Source organism: Scyliorhinus canicula, chromosome 15 (genome assembly GCF_902713615.1).
Source record: "Scyliorhinus canicula chromosome 15, sScyCan1.1, whole genome shotgun sequence".
Lineage (NCBI taxonomy): Eukaryota > Metazoa > Chordata > Chondrichthyes > Carcharhiniformes > Scyliorhinidae > Scyliorhinus > Scyliorhinus canicula.
Window position 1 is genome coordinate 54,132,709 of NC_052160.1, and position 21,493 is coordinate 54,154,201.

The window sequence follows — 21,493 nt, forward strand, 5'->3', positions numbered from 1 at the left end:
TTCTTTTCTCTTAGGTTTAGCTGTCCTCCCCCCCCCCCCCCCCCCCCCCCACGCCCCCCCGGGGTCTATCCCTCCATCTCATGCCTTGGCTACTTTCCCCTGATTCTTGGCTACCTGGCTATTCTTCTGCTTGTTCATTGGCCACCAACAGGTCCCGAAACAATTGGGTGAATGGCTCCCAATGTTCTGTGGAAGCCATCGTCTGACCCCCCGGATGGCGAATTTTATTTTGTCCATCTGGAGGGATTCTAAGAGGTCGGACAGACAGTCTGCAGCTTTGGGTGGTGCTGCTGACCGCCAGCCGAACAGGATTCTACGGCGGGCGATCAGGGAGGCAAAGGCAAGGGCGTCCGCCCTCCTCCCCAGGAATAGATCTGGCTTGTCTGATACCCCGAAGACCGCCACTTTCGGGCATGGCTCCACCCTCATCCCCACCACTTTGGACATAGCCTCAAAGAAGGCTGTCCAGTACCCGGCAAGGCTGGGGCAAGACCAGAACATGTGAGCGTGGTTGGCCGGGCCTCCTTGGCACCGTTCACATCTATCCTCCACCTCCGGGAAGAACCTATTCATATGAGTTCTTGTTAAGTGGGCTCTGTGTACCTCTTTTAGTTGCTTCAGGCTGAGCCTTGTGCACATGGAGGTGGAGTCCCCACCCTATTTCAATCCCAGGTCTTTCTCCCATTTCCTTCTTGTTGCGTCCAGTACGGTGTCGGCCCTTTCTACCAGTCAGTCATACATGTCTCTACAGTTCCCTTTATCTTGGATGCTTGCAGCCAGTAACTCTTCCAGTAATGTCTGTCGTGGCGGTTGTGGGTATTTCCTTGTCTCCTTTCGTAGGAAGTTTTTGAGTTGCAGGTACCTTAGCTCGTTCCCCCGGCTAGCTGGAATTTCTCTGTCAGTTCGTCTAGTGTTGCGATCCTGCCGTCCGTGTCCCTCCGTCCTGTCCCCACTTTTGAAAGGTGGCGTCAGTCAGCGCTGGTGTGAACATATTGTTGTTCACCATTTTGGTCAGACCAAATTGCTCCCGTAGTTGGTTCCAGGATTGGATTGGTGGCTATCACCACCGGGCTGCTGGAGTGTTTTTTGGGTGGGGATGGGAGTGCCGCCATGGCGCGGGCCCGGAGGGAGGTCCCCTTGCAGGAGGCCTCCTCCACGCGCACCCACTCGACTTCTGGCTCCTTGATCCATCCCCTTATTCGTTCGGCCGTCGCCGCCCAGTGGTAAAATTGTGGGTTTGGGAGGGCTAGACCCCCCCCCCCCCCCCCCCCCCCCCCCTCCCCGCCCCCTTCCCGGATTTTGTTTTCTGTCGAACCTTCTTCGGGATCCTAGCATCCCCCCCATACGAATGCCATTATTAGTTTGTCTAGTGCTTTGAAAAAGGCCTTGGGGATGTAGATTGGGATGGATCTGAACAGGAAGAGGTACCTGGGCAGTACGTTCATTTTGATCATCTGGACTCTCCCTGCAAGGGAGAGTGGCAGTGTGTCCCATCTTTGCAGGTCCTTTTTTACTTCCTCTGTCAGACTGGTGAGGTTCCATTTGTGGATCCCTTTCCAATCATGGGCTATTTGGATCCCCAGGTAGCGGAATTTGTGTCGGGCTTGTTTAAACGGCAGCCCCTTTAGTGCTGCCCTTCCCCTACTTGTGGGTGTACCAGGAAGATCTCGCTTTGCGCATGTTGAGTTTGTAGCCCAAGAAGTCGTCAAATTCTTTCATCCATGCTGCTTTTGTGGGTCCGAAATGTAGAGGAGCAGGTCATCTGCCTAGAGTGAGACTCTGTCCTCTCTGCCGCCCCTTTGGATCCCCCTCCAGCTTTTTGCTGCTCTGAGTGCGAATTGCTAATGGTTCGATCGCGAGAGCGAACAGCAGCGGGGACAGTGGGCATCCTTGTCTGGTGCCCCTGTGCAGCTGGAAGTATCGGAAGTTGGTATTGTTAGTCCGTACGCTCACCATGGGAGCGTTGTATAGGAGCTTTACCCAGGAGGTTAATCCTGTTCCAAGGCCGAACCGCTCCAGTACCTCTATGAGGTATTTACATTTGACCCTGTCAAAGGCCTTTTCTGCGTCTAGGAAGACGATCACCTCTGGTATTCTCTCCCCGGATGGGGTCATTTTCACGTTCAGCAGGCGATTGATGTTCGAAGTAAGCTGTCGACCTTTGACAAAGCCCATCTGGTCCTCTGTGACCACCTCAGGTACGCAGTCTTCTAGACTTTTGGCTAGGATTTTGGCCAGTATTTTGGCATCTGCGTTCAGCAGTGAGATAGGTCTGTATGACCCACATTCCGTTGGGTCTTTATCTTTCTTAGGTATTATTTGCATTCTTCATGGATTTTGTGCATTAACCAATCTTTGTTTTACATACATAGATACATAGAAGAGGACGACGCCTTTTGGCCCTGCGAGCCTGCTCCGCCATTCATCACGATCATGGCTGATTATCAAACTCAATAGCCTCATCCTGCTTTCTCCCCATAGCCTTTGATCCCATTCTCCCCGAGTGCTATATCTAGTCGCCTCTTGAATAAATTCAATGTTTTAGCATCAACTACTTCCTGTGGTAATGAATGCCACAGGTTCACCACTCTTTGGGAGAAGAAATGTCTCCTCATTTCTGTCCGAAATGTTTAACCCTGAATCCTCAGACTGTGACGCCTGTTTCTGGACACACCCATCAGAAGGACCATCTTATCTGCATTTACTCTCTCTCTAGTCCAGTTAGAATTTCATAAGTCTCGATGAGATCCCCCCTCATTCTTCTGAACACCAGCAAGAACAATCCTAACCTAGTCAATTTCTCCTAATATGACAGTCCCGCCACCCCTGGAATCAGTCTGGTAAACCTTCGCAGCATTCCCTCACGAGCAAGAACATCCTTCCTCAGAAAAGGAGACCAAAACTGTACACTATACTTCAGGTGTGGCCTCAGCAAGGCACTGTATAATTGCAGCAACACATCCCTGTTTCTGTACTCAAAACCTCACAATAAAGTTCAACATACCATTAGCCTTCTTTAGCGCCTGCTGCACCTGCATGCTTACCTTCAGCGACTGGTGCAAAAGGACACCCACGTCACGCTGCACACTCCCCTCTCCCAATTTACAACCATTCAGGTAGTAATCTGCCTTCCTGTTTTTGCTTCCAAAGTAAATACCCTCCCACATCCAAATTATACTATATCTGCCATTGATTTGCCCACTCGCCCAACCTGTCCAGATCATGCTGTAGGATCCCTGTATCCTCGCCACGGTTCATCCTCCCACCCAACTTAGTATCATCTGCAAACTTTGAGATGTTACATTTTGTTCCCTCATCTAAATCATTAATATATATTGCGAATAACTGGAGTCCCAGCACCGATCCCTGTGGCACCCCACTAGTTACTGCCTGCCAATTTGAAAAGTACCCATTAATTCCTGCTCTTTGTTTCATCTCTGCCAACCAGTTTTCTATCCACCTCAATACATTTCCCCAATCCCATGCGCTTTAATTCTGCACAATAATCTGTTTTGCAGGACTTTGTCAAATTCCTTCTGAATGTCCAAATATACCACATCGACTGGCTCCCCCTTATCAACTGTACTGGTTACATCGTCAAAGAATTCCAACAGATTTGTCAAGCATGATTTCCCCTTCATAAATCCATGCTGACTCTGATTGATCCTGCCACTGCTTTCTAAATGTTCCGCTTTAAAGTCCTCGATAATGGATTCAATAATTTTCTCCACTACTGATGATGGCTTACTGGTCTATAATTTCCTGCTTTCTCTCTACCTCCCTTTTTGAATATCGGAGTGACTTGAGCTACCCTCCAATTTGCAGGGAAAAAGAGAGTCTATAGAATCCCAGAAGATGGCCACCAATGCATCCACTATTTCCAGAGCCTCCTCCTTAAGTACTCTGGGATGAAGATTCTCAGGACATGGGAATTTATCTGCCTTCAACCCCATCAATTTTCCCAGCACCATTTATCTACTAATATTGATCTCTCTCAGTTCTTCCCTCTCACTAAACCTTTCATTCTCCAACATTTCTGATGTCTGATTTGCATCCTTTTTTGTGAAGACACAACCAAAGTATGTATTCAATTGCTCAGCCATTTCTTTGTCCCTTATTATGCAATCCCCTGTTTCTGTCTGAAGGGGGTCTACATTTGTCTTGACAATTTCTTTCTCTCCACATATTTATAGAAACTCTTAGTGTCAGACTTTATGTTATCTGCAAGCTTACGTTTGTACTGTATTTTCCCCTTCTTAATCAATCCCTTCGTCCTTCTTTGCTGAATTTTGGGATTTATTTCTAGTTCTGTGGCTAATGGAGTGGTAATGGCCTCTAAAATGGGATTGAAAGCCATGATACATCCTTTAACAGCAACAACAAGCGAGGCGGCATTTTGAAAGGGGCTGATCATTAAGCACCAGAGCACATTTCTGTCCCAGCCAGTCAGTCCCTTTAAGTATGCAAATCATGTTCAAACCCCCAGTTGCCATATTAGGAGTATACTCTGATATGTTCCAAGCGCAATGCAGCCAATGTGACTCTGGAAAGGTATGTTGGGAATCATTTTTGAGGAGCAACAGGGCTATTTAAAAAAAAATTGTTCTTGGGATATGTGCATTATTGGCTAGGCCAGTATTCACTGCCCATTCCTTTTTTTTTATAAATGTTTTTATTCAGTTTTCATATTTTATATTGAACAAATTACAAATTGTTAGGAGAGAGAAAAAAAAACAAACACGCAAAAATTAACATACATATTTACAGGTAAGCATCTTCGTAGTAGTAACTGCGCCCCCCCCCCCCCCCCCCCCCCCCCTCAACATGTTTATTTAGTTTGGTTTTGGGCCTTAGCTAGCCATCGAACCCCCGTAACGAACCTGTAGCCCCCCCCCCTCCCGCTACCTTCCCCCGACTATTCTTCCTCTTGTACATTGGCCACAAATAGGTCCCGGAACAGTTGCATGAATGGCTCCCACGTTCTGTGGAAGCCGTCGTCCGACCCTCGGATGGCAAATTTGATTTTCTCCATTTGGAGAGATTCCGAGAGGTCGGACAGCCAGTCCGCAGCTCTGGGCGGTGCTGCTGACCGCCAGCCAAACAGGATTCTACGGCGGGCGATCAGGGAGGCAAAGGCAAGGGCGTCCGCCCTCCTCCCCAGGAATAGATCTGGCTGTTCTGAAACCCCGAAGACCGCCACTATCGGGCATGGCTCCACCCTCACTCCCACCACTTTGGACATAACCTTGAAGAAGGCTGTCCAGTACTCCACGAGTCTGGGGCAAGACCAGAACATGTGGGCGTGGTTGGCCGGGCCTCTTTGGCACCGTTCACATCTGTCTTCCACCTCCGGGAAGAACCTACTCATACGGGTTCTTGTTAAGTGGGCTCTATGTACCACTTTTAGTTGCGTCAGGCTGAGCCTTGCGCACGTGGAGGTGGAGTTGACCCTATGCAGTGCTTTGCTCCAGAGTCCCCACCCTATCTCCATCCCCAGGTCGTCCTCCCATTTCCTCCTTGTTGCGTCCAGTACGGTGTCGTCCCTATCTACCAGTCGGTCATACATGTCACTACAGTTCCCTTTCTCTAGGATACTTGCGTCCAGTAGGTCTTCCAGTAGTGTCTGTCGTGGCGGTTGTGGGTACGTCCTTGTCTCCTTTCGTAGGAAGTTTTTGAGCTGCAGGTACCGTAGCTCGTTCCCCCCAGCTAGCTGAAATTTCTCTGTCAGTTCGTCCAGTGTTGCGATCCTGTCGTCCGTGTATAGGTCCCTGACTGTCAGTGTCCCCCGTCCTGCCTCCACCTTTTGAAGGTGGCGTCAGTCAGTGCTGGTGTGAACCTATGGTTGTTGCAGATGGGAGCCCTGTTCGACATTTTGGTCAGGCCAAGTTGCTGCCGCAGTTGGTTCCAGGATTGGAGGGTGGCTGTCACCACTGGGCTGCTGGAGTGTTTTTTGGGTGGGGATGGGAGTGCTGCCGTGGCGAGGGCCCGGAGGGAGGTTCCCATGCAGGAGGCCTCCTCCGCACGCACCCACTCAGCTTCTGGCTCCTGGATCCATCCCCTTACTCGCTCGGCTGTTGCTGCCCAGTGGTAGAATTGTAGATTCGGGAGGGCTAACCCTCCCCTGGTTTTTGTTTTTTGTAAGACCTTCTTTGGGATCCTAGCATTTTTACCCCCCATACGAACGCCATGATGAGTTTGTCCAGCGCTTTGAAAAAGGCCTTGGGGATGTAGATCGGAATGGATCTAAACAGGAAGAGGAACCTGGGCAGTACGTTCATTTTGATCGTCTGAACTCTCCCCGCGAGGGAGAGCGGGAGTGTGTTCCATCTTTGCAGGTCCTTTTTAACTTCCTCCGTCAGACTGGTGAGGTTCCATTTGTGGATCCCTTTCCAGTCATGGGCTATTTGGATCCCCAGGTAGCGGAATTTATGTCGGGCTTGTTTGAACGGCAGCCCCTTTAGTGCTGCCCCCCCCCCCCCCCCCCCCCCCCCTGCGGGTGTACTGGGAAGATCTCACTTTTGCTCATGTTGAGTTTGTAGCCCGAGAAGGCTCCAAACTCTTTCAGGAGCGCGATGATTCCGTCCATGCTGCTTTGTGGGTCCGAGATATAGAGGAGCAGATCATCCGCATAGAGTGAGACTCTGTGCTCTCTACCTCCCCTTCGGATCCCCCTCCAATTTTTTGCTGCCCTGAGCGCGATTGCTAGCGGTTCAATTGCTAGTGCGAACAGCAGCGGGGACAGTGGGCATCCTTGTCTGGTGCCCCTGTGCAGCTGGAAGTATTGGGAGCTGGTATTGTTGGTCTGTACACTCGCCATGGGAGCGTTGTACAGGAGCTTTACCCAAGCGGTGAACCCTGTTCCAAGCCCGAACCGCTCCAGTACCTCTATGAGGTATTTCCACTCGACTCTGTCGAAGGCCTTTTCTGCGTCCAGGGAGACGATCACCTCTTGTGTTCTCTCCCCGGAGGGGGTCATTATCACGTTCAGCAGGCGCCTGATGTTCGCGGTAAGCTGTCTACCTTTGACAAAGCCCGTCTGGTCCTCTGTGACCACCTCAGGTACACAGTCTTCTAGCCTTTTGGCTAGGATTTTGGCAGGTATTTTGGCGTCTGCATTCAGCAGAGATATGGGTCTGTATGACCCACATTCCGTTGGGTCTTTGTCTTTCTTAGGTATCAGCGAGATTGAGGCCTGTGCTAACGTGGGTGGCAACGTGCCCCTAGCTAGCGAGTCTGCGAACATCTCCCGCAGGTGCGGGGCCAGCGCTGTCGCAAATGTTTTGTAGAAGTCCGCCGGGAATCCGTCCGGTCCCGGCGCCTTCCCCGCCTGCATGGAGCTAATGCTCTCCATGATCTCTCCCAGTGCTAGTGGTGCTTCCAGATCCCGTTTTCTGCCCTCTCCCACAACTGGTATGTCCAGTCCGTCAAGAAACCGGTTCATCCCAGCCTTCCCCGTTGGGGGCTCTGAGGTGTACAGCTCTTGGTAGAAGGCCTTGAAGGTTTTGTTAATCCTCTCTGGTTCTGTTTCCAACGTGCCTCTGGTATCTCTGATTTGCGCAATTTCTCTGCTGGCTGCCTGCTTTCTCAGCTGGTGGGCCAACAGGCGGCTGGCTTTGTCTCCGTGTTCGTATAGGGCCCCGCGTGCCTGGCGGAGTTGGTGTACTGCTTTCCTGGTGGAGAGCAGGTCAAAGTTCCTTTGTAATTCTTTTCTCTCCGCCAGGAGTTCTACAGTCGGGGCCTCGGAGTATTTATGGTCTACCTCCAGTATGGAGTCGACCAGCTTCTGCCTAGCCACCCTTTCCTCCCTATCTCTTTGCGCTTTGTAGGCTATGATTTCCCCTCTTAGTACGGCCTTAAGCGCTTCCCAGAACGTGGAGGGTGAGACCTCCCCGTTTTGGTTGATCTCAGTGTACTCCGCTATGGCCTGCGCTATCCTTTCGCTGAAGGCCTTGTCAGCTAGTAAGGCACCGTCCAACCTCCATTTGGGGCGCTGGGCCCTTCCCGTCTCTAGCCGCACATCCATGTAGTGTGGAGCGTGGTCTGATATCACAATTGCGGAGTATTCCACCTTGTCTATCTCTGGAAGCACCGTTTTCCCCACCACAAAGAAGTCAATTCTGGTGTACACGTTGTGTACTGGGGAGAAGAAAGAGAATTCTTTCTCCCCCGGGTGGGCGAATCTCCAGGGGTCTACTGCTCCCATCTGCTCCATATAGTGGCTGAGTTCCCTTGCCATGTTGAGGTTTTCCCCGTTCTGGGGTTTGATCTGTCCGTCGTTGGGTCCTGTACACAGTTGAAGTCCCCCCCATGATTAGTCGGTGCGTCGCTATGTCCGGGATTTCTGCCATGGTCTTTTGGATGAAGCTCGTGTCGTCCCAGTTGGGCGCGTACACGTTAACTAGAACTACCGGCGCCCCATCCAGGGCCCCGCTGACCATGACATACCGTCCCCCTGGGTCCGTAACCGTCTTTGTCGCCCTAAACATTGTCCTCTTGCCAATCAGGATCGCCACCCCCCTGGCCCTTGCCCCATAACAGGAATGATAGGTTTGTCCCACCCAGCCCTTTCTTACCCGCAGCTGGTCCTGCTCCCTCAAGTGCGTCTCTTGGAGGAAGACTATGTCGGCCCTCATGTTTCTAAGGTGGGTGAGGACTCTAGATCTCTTCACTGGGCCGTTAAGTCCCCTTACGTTCCAGGTGACTATTCTGGTGGGGGGCTTCCGCCCCCTTGCTCCTGTGGGGTTAACCATATTTGTCCGGTGGACGCGCCCCTGCCCTCTGGGGTTTCCCTTTGTTAGGGGGCCGTCCAGGATGTCCACTATCACTGCTCTCCCCATGCGGTCGGGTCCCTGCGCTCTGGGGTTCCCCCTTGTCCCGGGGACACCCGCCATGGCCGTCCACTGTGTGTCCGCCACGCGGGTAGTCCCCTGCACTCCGGGGGGCCCCTTCACCCACAGACCGTACTGGGTGGGTGCTTGCAGCAGTTCCCTGTTTCGAGCCCTTGTCTGTGGCACTTTGTGGCCCTATTCCCTTTCTGGCCTCTTTTGTCCCTTCGTCCCTGCATTTCCCCTCCCTGGTCTCTCGCCCCCCGAGTGCCCCCCCCCCCCCCGCTCTATCCCTTTTGGGGATACCCCTGTATACCCCTCCATTGCCCCTCTCTCCCCCATTCCTGTCCCCATTTGCTCTCCCACCTTTGATGGGTGATCCCCCCCCTCCCCTGCCTGGCGCCTTCCCCCCTGTTGGGGGTGCGCTGCGGCCCTGCTCTGTTGCGCGCCCCCTTCGCTAGCTTTCCTGCTAGCACGGTGGCTCCCCTCTCGGAGGTTGCTGTCCCGCTTCCCCTCTCCCCTCTCCAGTACTCCCGTTCCCTCGTGCCGGGGCCTGGCCTCCCACCTGGAGCGGGCCCTTGGGCATTGGGTTGTTTTTCGTTCTGGGTGTTCCTGCCAGGGGGGAGGGGGCTGGCTTTGCCTCGCCCCTCCCCACCCCCCCGTCGGCATGACGTATCTCCTTGCCATGGGCCCCTCGTCCCTACTTCCCATGGCGTTTTTCCAGCCCGTGCTCCTAGACGAATCTATTCGCCTCGGCAGGGGCTGTAAAGAAATATTCCTTGTGTTGGTATGTGACCCAGAGTTTTGCTGGGTACAGCATACCAAAACGTACTTTGTTCTTATAGAGAGCTGCTTTCACTCTGTTGAACTCCGCCCGTCTCTTAGCTATGTCCGCTCCAAAATCCTCGTAGATTCGGATGGCGTGCCCGTCCCAATTGCAAGCTCTATTCTCCTTGGCCCAGCGCAGGATTGTCTCCCTATACCGGTACCGGTGCAGTCTGGCTATGACTGCTCTCGGTTTTTCCCCTTCCTTGGGCTTCGGGCGCAGTGACCGATGAGCTCTGTCCATTTCCGGTGGGGTGGGAAAAGTTTCCCGCCCCACTAAGGAGCCCAGCATCGCAGCCACGAATGTTGTGGGATTTCTACCCTCTATCCCCTCTGGCAGGCCCACTATCTTAATATTTTGCCTTCTCGAGCTGATCTCCTGGTCGTCTACCCTGCCCTTCAGGCTCCCCTGTGTTGCACTCAGTTTCACCATTCCCCTCTCCAGGGATATGACCCGGTCGCTCGCGTCAGTCGCTGCCTTCTCCAGCTCTTTAATGGTTGCCCCCTGGGCTTCCAGTATCTTCCCTTGGGCTTCCAGTATCTTCCCTTGGGCATCCACTTTCTTCTCCAATCTGGTCAGAACCTGCTGCACCCCTGACATGGCCCTGGTCACTGCTGCCTGTGCTGCGGCCTCTGCGTCTGCTTTTAACTCTGCCTTGATTGCCTGCAGCTGCTCCCTCACCACCTCGGCAAAGGCTTCCTTCCAATTCACGCCCCCCTCTAACCCCAGGGGAGAGGTTGCCCGCCCGTCCAGCTCTTCTGGATGCAGGGAAGCATCCTTCCCGCCGCTTCGCGTGTTGACTCGTTCGCCCGAGCTGGCTTTCCCTTTGCCCAGTCTACTTCCGGTGCCCCCTTTCTCTTGGCTCCCTTCTGGCACCTTTTTCTCCCCCTTCCCCTTCATCTTTTCTTCTCTCCTTGTTCTTCTTTTTCCCCCTTTTCCGCACCCTATTTTTATTTTATTTATTATTATATATCTATATATGTATATATATATATATATATTTTTTTTTTTTTAAATTTATTTCCCCTACCCCTTTTCTCTTTACCAGTTTTCTTTTGGGAAGAACAGAAATACAAGTCTCTTTTTTCTTTTGTCTTCTTTCCCCACTCAACCAGGAGAGAGAGAGAGTCCCTTTGTCTTTGCCACGTGGTGGTCACAGCAGTTGGGGGGGGGGGGAGGGGCGAGTGGGCCGGTGGTCGCTGCCGGTTGGGGGGGGGGGTGTCCCCGCTGCTGGCTGGGGGGGGGGTGTGTCCCCGCTGCTGGCTGGGGGGGGGGGGGGGGTCCCCGCTGCTGGCTGGGGGGGGGGGGTCCCCGCTGCTGGCTGGGGGGGGGGGGGTGTCCCCGCTGCTGGCTGGGGGGGGGGGGTGTCCCCGCTGCTGGCTGGGGGGGGGGGGGTGTCCCCGCTGCTGGCTGGGGGGGGGGGAGGGGTGTCCCCGCTGCTGGCTGGGGGGGGGGGGGGAGAGAGAAGAGGGGCCGCCGCCGCCGCACCGCTCCTGGCCCGCGTGGGGGGGGGGGAGAGAAGAGGGGCCGCCGCCGCCGCACCGCTCCTGGCCCGCGTGGGGGGGGGGGGAGAGAAGAGGGGCCGCCGCCGCCGCACCGCTCCTGGCCCGCGTGGGGGGGGGGGGGGGAGAGAAGAGGGGCCGCCGCCGCCGCACCGCTCCTGGCCCGCGTGGGGGGGGGGGGGAGAGAAGAGGGGCCGCCGCCGCACCGCTCCTGGCCCGCGTGGGGGGGGGAGGGAGAGGGGATGGACCTGCTGCTGTTGGGCCCCCCTGTCGCCGCTCCGCTGCCGCTCCGGCTCCTCCGCTCCGGCTCCTCCGCTCCTGCTCCGGCTCCTCGGCTCCTCCGCTCCGGCTCCTCCGCTCCGGCTCCTCCGCTCCGGCTCCTCCGCTCCCGCTCCGGCTCCTCCGCTCCGGCTCCTCGGCTCCTCCGCTCCGGCTCCTCCGCTCCCGCTCCGGCTCCTCCGCTCCGGCTCCTCCGCTCCCGCTCCGGCTCCTCCGCTCCGGCTCCTCCGCTCCGGCTCCGGCTCCTCGGCTCCTCCGCTCCGGCTCCTCCGCTCCCGCTCCGGCTCCTCCGCTCCCGCTCCGGCTCCTCTGCCGGCGCTCCTCCTCCGCCGTCCGGCCTGTCGGGGGGGGGGGGGGGTTGTTCTTCTTGTCTGCCGCTTGCGGGAGCCCCTCTCCCTGCGACCTCCTCGCTCGCCGCCTGGAAGTCAAGTCTATATATATATATATATATAGATATATAATAATAAATAAAATAAAAATAGGGTGCGGAAAAGGGGGAAAAGAAGAACAAGGAGAGAAGAAAAGATGAAGGGGAAGGGGGAGAAAAAAATGCCAGAAGGGAGCCAAGAGAAAGGGGGCAACGGGGCAAAGGGCAAGCCAGCTCGGGCGAACGAGTCAACACGCGAAGCGGCGGGAAGGATGTTTCGCCGCATCCAGAAGAGCTGGACGGGCGGGCAACCTCTCCCCTGGGGTTAGAGGGGGGCGTGAATTGGAAGGAAGCCTTTGCCGAGGTGGTGAGGGAGCAGCTGCAGGCAATCAAGGCAGAGTTAAAAGCAGACGCAGAGGCCGCAGCACAGGCAGCAGTGACCAGGGCCATGTCAGGGGTGCAGCAGGTTCTGACCAGATTGGAGAAGAAAGTGGATGCCCAAGGGAAGATACTGGAAGCCCAGGGGGCAACCATTAAAGAGCTGGAGAAGGCAGCGACTGACGCGAGCGACCGGGTCATATCCCTGGAGAGGGGAATGGTGAAACTGAGTGCAACACAGGGGAGCCTGAAGGGCAGGGTAGACGACCAGGAGATCAGCTCGAGAAGGCAAAATATTAAGATAGTGGGCCTGCCAGAGGGGATAGAGGGTAGAAATCCCACAACATTCGTGGCTGCGATGCTGGGCTCCTTAGTGGGGCGGGAAACTTTTCCCACCCCACCGGAAATGGACAGAGCTCATCGGTCACTGCGCCCGAAGCCCAAGGAAGGGGAAAAACCGAGAGCAGTTATAGCCAGACTGCACCGGTACCGGGATAGGGAGACAATCCTGCGCTGGGCCAAGGAGAATAGAGCCTGCAATTGGGACGGGCACGCCATCCGAATCTACGAGGATTTGGAGCGGACATAGCTAAGAGACGGGCGGAGTTCAACAGAGCGAAAGCAGCTCTCTATAAGAACAAAGTACGTTTTGGTATGCTGTACCCAGCAAAACTCTGGGTCACATACCAACACAAGGAATATTTCTTTACAGCCCCTGCCGAGGCGAATAGATTCGTCGAGGAGCACGGGCTGGAAAAACGCCATGGGAAGTAGGGACGAGGGGCCCATGGCAAGGAGATACGTCATGCCGACGGGGGGGTGGGGAGGGGCGAGGCAAAGCCAGCCCCCTCCCCCCTGGCAGGAACACCCAGAACGGAAAACAACCCAATGCCCAAGGGCCCGCTCCAGGTGGGAGGCCAGGCCCCGGCACGAGGGAACGGGAGTACTGGAGAGGGGAGAGGGGAAGCGGGACAGCAACCTCCGAGAGGGGAGCCACCGTGCTAGCAGGAAAGCTAGCGAAGGGGGCGCGCAACAGAGCAGGGCCGCAGCGCACCCCCAACAGGGGGGAAGGCACCAGGCAGGGGAGGGGGGGGATCACCCATCAAAGGTGGGAGAGCAAATGGGGACAGGAATGGGGGAGAGAGGGGCAATGGAGGGGTACACAGGGGTATCCCCGAAAGGGATAGAGCGGGGGGGGGGGGGGGGCACTCGGGGGGCGAGAGACCAGGGAGGGGAAACGCAGGGACGAAGGGACAAAAGAGGCCAGTAAGGGAATAGGGCCACAAAGTGCCACAGACAAGGGCTCGAAACAGGGAACTGCTGCAAGCACCCACCCAGTACGGTCTGTGGGTGAAGGGGCCCCCCGGAGTGCAGGGGACTACCCGCGTGGCGGACACAAAGTGGACGGCCATGGCGGGTGTCCCCGGGACAAGGGGGAACCCCGGAGCGCAGGGACCCGACCGCATGGGGAGAGCAGTGATAGTGGACATCCTGGACGGCCCCCTAACAAAGGGAAACCCCAGAGGGCAGGGGCGCGTCCACCGGACAAATATGGTTAACCCCACAGGAGCAAGGGGGCAGAAGCCCCCCACCAGAATAGTCACCTGGAACGTAAGGGGACTTAACGGCCCAGTGAAGAGATCTAGAGTCCTCACCCACCTTAGAAACATGAGGGCCGACATAGTCTTCCTCCAAGAGACGCACTTGAGGGAGCAGGACCAACTGCGGGTAAGAAAGGGCTGGGTGGGACAAACCTATCATTCCTGCTATGGGGCAAGGGCCAGGGGGGTGGCGATCCTGATTGGCAAGAGGACAATGTTTAGGGCGACAAAGACGGTTACGGACCCAGGGGGACGGTATGTCATGGTCAGCGGGGCCCTGGATGGGGCGCCGGTAGTTCTAGTTAACGTGTACGCGCCCAACTGGGACGACACGAGCTTCATCCAAAAGACCATGGCAGAAATCCCGGACATAGCGACGCACCGACTAATCATGGGGGGGGACTTCAACTGTGTACAGGACCCAACGACGGACAGATCAAACCCCAGAACGGGAAAAACCTCAAACATGGCAAGGGAACTCAGCCACTATATGGAGCAGATGGGAGCAGTAGACCCCTGGAGATTCGCCCACCCGGGGGAGAAAGAATTCTCTTTCTTCTCCCCAGTACACAACGTGTACACCAGAATTGACTTCTTTGTCGTGGGGAAAACGGTGCTTCCAGAGATAGACAAGGTGGAATACTCCGCAATTGTGATATCAGACCACGCTCCACACTACATGGATGTGCGGCTAGAGACGGGAAGGGCCCAGCGCCCCAAATGGAGGTTGGACGGTGCCTTACTAGCTGACAAGGCCTTCAGCGAAAGGATAGCGCAGGCCATAGCGGAGTACACTGAGATCAACCAAAACGGGGAGGTCTCACCCTCCACGTTCTGGGAAGCGCTTAAGGCCGTACTAAGAGGGGAAATCATAGCCTACAAAGCGCAAAGAGATAGGGAGGAAAGGGTGGCTAGGCAGAAGCTGGTCGACTCCATACTGGAGGTAGACCATAAATACTCCGAGGCCCCGACTGTAGAACTCCTGGCGGAGAGAAAAGAATTACAAAGGAACTTTGACCTGCTCTCCACCAGGAAAGCAGTACACCAACTCCGCCAGGCACGCGGGGCCCTATACGAACACGGAGACAAAGCCAGCCGCCTGTTGGCCCACCAGCTGAGAAAGCAGGCAGCCAGCAGAGAAATTGCGCAAATCAGAGATACCAGAGGCACGTTGGAAACAGAACCAGAGAGGATTAACAAAACCTTCAAGGCCTTCTACCAAGAGCTGTACACCTCAGAGCCCCCAACGGGGAAGGCTGGGATGAACCGGTTTCTTGACGGACTGAACATACCAGTTGTGGGAGAGGGCAGAAAACGGGATCTGGAAGCACCACTAGCACTGGGAGAGATCATGGAGAGCATTAGCTCCATGCAGGCGGGAAAGGCGCCGGGACCGGACGGATTCCCGGCGGACTTCTACAAAAAATTTGCGACAGCGCTGGCCCCGCACCTGCGGGAGATGTTCACAGACTCGCTAGCTAGGGGCACGTTGCCACCCACGTTAGCACAGGCCTCAATCTCGCTGATACCTAAGAAAGACAAAGACCCAACGGAATGTGAGTCATACAGACCCATATCTCTGCTGAATGCAGACGCCAAAATACTGGCCAAAATCCTAGCCAAAAGGCTAGAAGACTGTGTACCTGAGGTGGTCACAGAGGACCAGACGGGCTTTTTCAAAGGTAGACAGCTGACCGCGAACATCAGGCGCCTGCTGAACGTGATAATGACCCCCTCCGGGGAGAGAACACAAGAGGTGATCGTCTCCCTGGACGCAGAAAAGGCCTTCGACAGAGTCGAGTGGAAATACCTCATAGAGGTACTGGAGCGGTTCGGGCTTGGAACAGGGTTCACCGCTTGGGTAAAGCTCCTGTACAACGCTCCCATGGCGAGTGTACAGACCAACAATACCAACTCCCAATACTTCCAGCTGCACAGGGGCACCAGACAAGGATGCCCACTGTCCCCGCTGCTGTTCGCACTAGCAATTGAACCGCTAGCAATCGCGCTCAGGGCAGCAAAAAATTGGAGGGGGATCCGAAGGGGAGGTAGAGAGCACAGAGTCTCACTCTATGCGGATGATCTGCTCCTCTATATCTCGGACCCACAAAGCAGCATGGACGGAATCATCGCGCTCCTGAAAGAGTTTGGAGCCTTCTCGGGCTACAAACTCAACATGAGCAAAAGTGAGATCTTCCCATTACACCCGCAAGGGGGGGGGGGGGGGGGGCAGCACTAAAGGGGCTGCCGTTCAAACAAGCCCGACATAAATTCCGCTACCTGGGGATCCAAATAGCCCATGACTGGAAAGGGATCCACAAATGGAACCTCACCAGCCTGACGGAGGAAGTTAAAAGGACCTGCAAAGATGGAACACACTCCCGCTCTCCCTCGCGGGGAGAGTTCAGACGATCAAAATGAACGTACTGCCCAGGTTCCTCTTCCTGTTTAGATCCATTCCGATCTACATCCCCAAGGCCTTTTTCAAAGCGCTGGACAAACTCATCATGGCGTTTGTATGGGGGGGTAAAAATGCTAGGATCCCAAAGAAGGTCTTACAAAAAACAAAAACCAGGGGAGGGTTAGCCCTCCCGAATCTACAATTCTACCACTGGGCAGCAAGAGCCGAGCGAGTAAGGGGATGGATCCAGGAGCCAGAAGCTGAGTGGGTGCGTGCGGAGGAGGCCTCCTGCATGGGAACCTCCCTCCGGGCCCTCGCCACGGCAGCACTCCCATCCCCACCCAAAAAACACTCCAGGAGCCCAGTGGTGACAGCCACCCTCCAATCCTGGAACCAACTGCGGCAGCAACTTGGCCTGACCAAAATGTCGAACAGGGCTCCCATCTGCAACAACCATAGGTTCAAACCAGCACTGACTGACGCCACCTTCAAAAGGTGGAGGCAGGACAGGGGAACATTGACAGTCAGGGACCTATACACGGACGACAGGATCGCAACACTGGACGAACTGACAGAGAAATTTCAGCTAGCTGGGGGGAACGAACTACGGTACCTGCAGCTCAAAAACTTCCTACGAAAGGAGACAAGGACGTACCCACAACCGCCACGACAGACACTACTGGAAGACCTACTGGACGCAAGTATCCTGGAGAAAGGGAACTGTAGTGACATGTATGACCGACTGGTAGATAGGGACGACACCGTACTGGACGCAACAAGAAGGAAATGGGAGGACGACCTGGGGATGGAGATAGGGTGGGGACTCTGGAGCGAAGCACTGCATAGGGTCAACTCCACCTCCACGTGCGCAAGGCTCAGCCTGACGCAACTAAAAGTGGTACATAGAGCCCACTTAACAAGAACCCGTATGAGTAGGTTCTTCCCGGAGGTGGAAGACAGATGTGAACGGTGCCAAAGAGGCCCGGCCAACCACGCCCACATGTTCTGGTCTTGCCCCAGACTCGTGGAGTACTGGACAGCCTTCTTCGAGGTTATGTCCAAAGTGGTGGGAGTGAGGGTGGAGCCATGCCCGATAGTGGCGGTCTTCGGGGTTTCAGAACAGCCAGATCTATTCCTGGGGAGGAGGGCGGACGCCCTTGCCTTTGCCTCCCTGATCGCCCGCCGTAGAATCCTGTTTGGCTGGCGGTCAGCAGCACCGCCCAGAGCTGCGGACTGGCTGTCCGACCTCTCGGAATCTCTCCAAATGGAGAAAATCAAATTTGCCATCCGAGGGTCGGACGACGGCTTCCACAGAACGTGGGAGCCATTCATGCAACTGTTCCGGGACCTATTTGTGGCCAATGTACAAGAGGAAGAATAGTCGGGGGAAGGTAGCGGGAGGGGGGGGGGGGGGGCTACAGGTTCGTTACGGGGGTTCGATGGCTAGCTAAGGCCCAAAACCAAGCTAAATAAACATGTTGAGGGGGGGGGGGGGAGGGGCGCAGTTACTACTACGAAGATGCTTACCTGTAAATATGTATGTTAATTTTTGCGTGTTTGTTTTTGTTTGTTTTTTTTTGTTTCTCTCTCCTAACAATTTGTAATTTGTTCAATATAAAATACGAAAACTGAATAAAAACATTTATAAAAAAATATATATATATATATATATATATATATATATATATTTTTTTTTAAATTTATTTCCCCCCTTCTTTCCTTTACCCCTTTTCTCTTTACCAGTTTTCTTTTGGGTTTTTTTTAAAAAAAAGAACAGAAATACAAGTCTCTTTTTTCTTTTGTCTTCTCTCCCCACTCAACCAGGAGAGAGAGAGAGAGAGTCCCTTTGTCTCTTTGTCCTTGCCACGTGGTGGTCACTGCAGTTGGGGGGGGGGAGGGAGGGGCGAGTGGGCCGGTGGTCGCTGCCGGTTGGGGGGGGGGGGGGTGTCCCCGCTGCTGGCTGGGGGGGGGGTGTCCCCGCTGCTGGTTGGGAGGGGGGGGGTCCCGCTGCTGGCTGGGAGGGGGGGGGTCCCGCTGCTGGTTGGGAGGGGGGGGGGTCCCGCTGCTGGTTGGGAGGGGGGGGGGTCCCGCTGCTGGTTGGGAGGGGGGGGGGAGAGAGAAGAGGGGCCGCCGCCGCCGCACCGCTCCTGGCCCGCGTGGGGGGGGGGGAAGAGAAGAGGGGCCGCCGCCGCCGCACCGCTCCTGGCCCGCGTGGGGGGGGGGGGAAGAGAAGAGGGGCCGCCGCCGCCGCACCGCTCCTGGCCCGCGTGGGGGGGGGGGGAAGAGAAGAGGGGCCGCCGCCGCCGCACCGCTCCTGGCCCGCGTGGGGGGGGGGGGGGAGGGAGAGGGGTTGGACCTGCTGCTGCTGGGCCCCCCTGTCGCTGCCTCTCCTCTGCCGCCGCCGTCACCGCTCCTCTGCTGTCGCTGTCGCTCCTCCGCTGCCGCTCCTCTGCCGTCGCTGTCGCTCCTCCGCTGCCGCTCCGCTGCCGCTCCTCTGCCGCTCCTCTGCCGGCGCTCCTCCTCCGCTGCCGCTTCTCCTCCTCCGCCGTCCGGCCTGTCGGGGGGGGGGGGGGGGGGGGGGTTGTTGTTCTTGTCTGGCGCTTGCGGGAGCCCCTCTCCCTGCGACCTCCTCGCTCGCCGCCCGGAAGTCCCTGCCCATTCCTAATTGCTCTTGAGAAGGTGGTGCTGAGTTGCCCTCTTGCACAAAGCCATGAGCTGTAGGTACACCCACAATGATGTTAGGGAGGGAGTTCCAGGATTTTGACCCAATGACACTGAAATCAGGATAGTGAATGGCTTAGAGGAGTGGTGATCCCATGTATCTGCTTCGCTGTCCTTCTATGTGGCAGAGGTCAGTGGTATGGAAGGTGCTTCTGCTTGGCATTTGTGTGGCACGAAGGTTGCTTGCCACTTATTAACCCATGCCTGAATCTTGTCCAAGTCTTTCTGCACATGGACTGTTTAAGTGCTTGAGGAGTTGAGAATGGTGTTGAAAACTGCATTTATCAGCGAACAGCCCTACTTCTGACCTCATGATGGAGGAAAAGTCATTCTCAGAAGGAAAAACAAGTTCCAGTCCAGTAGCCAGCTGTGCATTGGGCATTGGTTGATATAGTTAACAGATGGTTAACCATGGGTGGCTGGAAGCTGGTTGATCCTGATCAATGGGGTTTGATCTCAGCTGGTTGGAATCTGGTTGATCCCACTTACAGGGCAGTTCCCTTGATATTAATCATGGCACCATTACCCCGATCAATGATGACATTTTACGCCATGATTGAATTAAGAGAAGAATACCTAATCTCCCAACAGGCCCATCCCCCATGAAGTAAGTCTCAGAAGTGAATAGATGTGTGGAATTGTGACTAAACTGTTGATCGAGAATGCCAAGGAGGCAGTAGTTGATTTTAAACTTTAATGGCAAAAACAATTGAAGAAGCCACGCAAAAGAAACTGGCCTGCTCCTGTCACAAGCCCCCCCCCCCCCCCCCCCCCCCCCCCCGCCCTCTGTGAACCCGCTTTCCATCCACTGACCAAAGTTGGTAGATAAATAGGCCTGATACTGAGGAGCTTCAGCTCTGTGAGCTGCTTCATGCTGCTCGTTTGGTAGCCTGCAGTTTGCTTGTCGAATGTTAATGCAGCTCATGCATCGAACGAGCAGTACTCTGTTCGCCACAGGTTTGGGATATCAGTCAGTCAATGGCCAAAAGGTCAAAGTCGACTTTTTTCTCTCCCCATCTGAGAGCAGCCTGTAACTTTTTTTCTGCCAGAGATATTAATCCTGTTTTGAGATGGCAAAGGCTTTATGTGATTTGAATTCATTAGATCATTAAGACTTTATGACTGCTGTCTGTAATGGCTTCCAGGACATATTTAATAATGTTCAGCACACAAAATTATTAGCAAGAGAAGAAGATTCATGATATTGGAAGTAGTTTTATGAGATGGATTGGTAATTGGTTGGGAAGCAAAAGGAACAGACTAGTGATAACATGAACTTTCACTGATTGGCAGAATCTGACAAGTGGGTGTCCCCAGAGTTCTGTACTGAGGCCTCAACTTTTAATCTATTAATGACTGAATGATAGTGTGGAAAGTTATATAACCAACCTTACAGAAGTCCCTCCAACTTGTTCCACTGTTTAATCAGCTCACAGTACTTTGTACCTCAAATTTATTTACCCACCTTTGCTCCAAACCCTCATTGAATCAAAATCTATCGATCTTCGGGTAAAAAGATTAGTGGCCCAGCGTCCGTGTCCTTTAAGGAAGAAGTGAGTTCCAGATTTGTAATTCTCATTGTGTGAAAATATATTAAAGAAGGAAGGTTGAATATTTATTTCCCCAAGGTAACTCTCTAGCACAAAATCTACCAATGCAAAACCTGGCTTCAACTCCAGCCCAGATTCAGCAGGTAGCTGACGGTTCTGAGTGTCAGGGCTTAAGGGTCCTAAGTGAAATTCAATACAGTCTAATAGACACAGTCAACAGCACAACATGATACAACAATAATTGGCCAGCTTGATGGCGGAAAACCATGAAGATGTGTCGCACGGGAAATCATTATGGTACATCAGGTACACGCTTAGGTATATCAGGGGAATTGTACCCTCCCTGTAATGCATGCTAAAACGTCACCTTCCCACTGAAATCAAACAGAAAAGTTCTGTATTCACCAGTAAGAGGTTACAATGCACATGAAACCAAAACTAGCCAATGTAATATTTAGCTGTGGCTGAATTTGATCAGTTTTACAGCTCTTGATTTTTTTTGCCAGGGGTTCAATGATATGACTAGCATGAAAACAACCTCAGAATTTACATTTTGTAAAATGTTTAAGACATGGAGAAGACGGATGAAGATGGCAATGTGGTGATATTGAAAGATTAGTGTGCTGGGGTTGATAATACAAGGGAAACCAGGTTGAATACAAAAGGTTCAGAGGGGAAATGAGAAAAGAGTTAAGAACAGTTAAGAGACAGTACGGGAAAAGACTAGCAGACAACATAAAAGGGAATCCAAAAGTCTTCTATCGGCATATAAATAGTAAAAAGAGTGGAATGTTTGGGAAGTAGAAAGGGGGACTATGCTGAGGGCATGGCTGAATAAGTACTTTGCATCGGTCTTTACCAATTAAGCAGATGGTGAGCTTTTACAAAATACTGATGCAGCCTCAACTGGAATATTGTGTCCAAATATGGGCACAACACTTTAAGGAAGATGTGTAAGCATTTGAGAGGATGCAGAAAAGATTTGTGAGGAAGGTTTCAGGGATGAGGTACTTAGATGGGTAGATTGGAGAAGGGCAATTAGG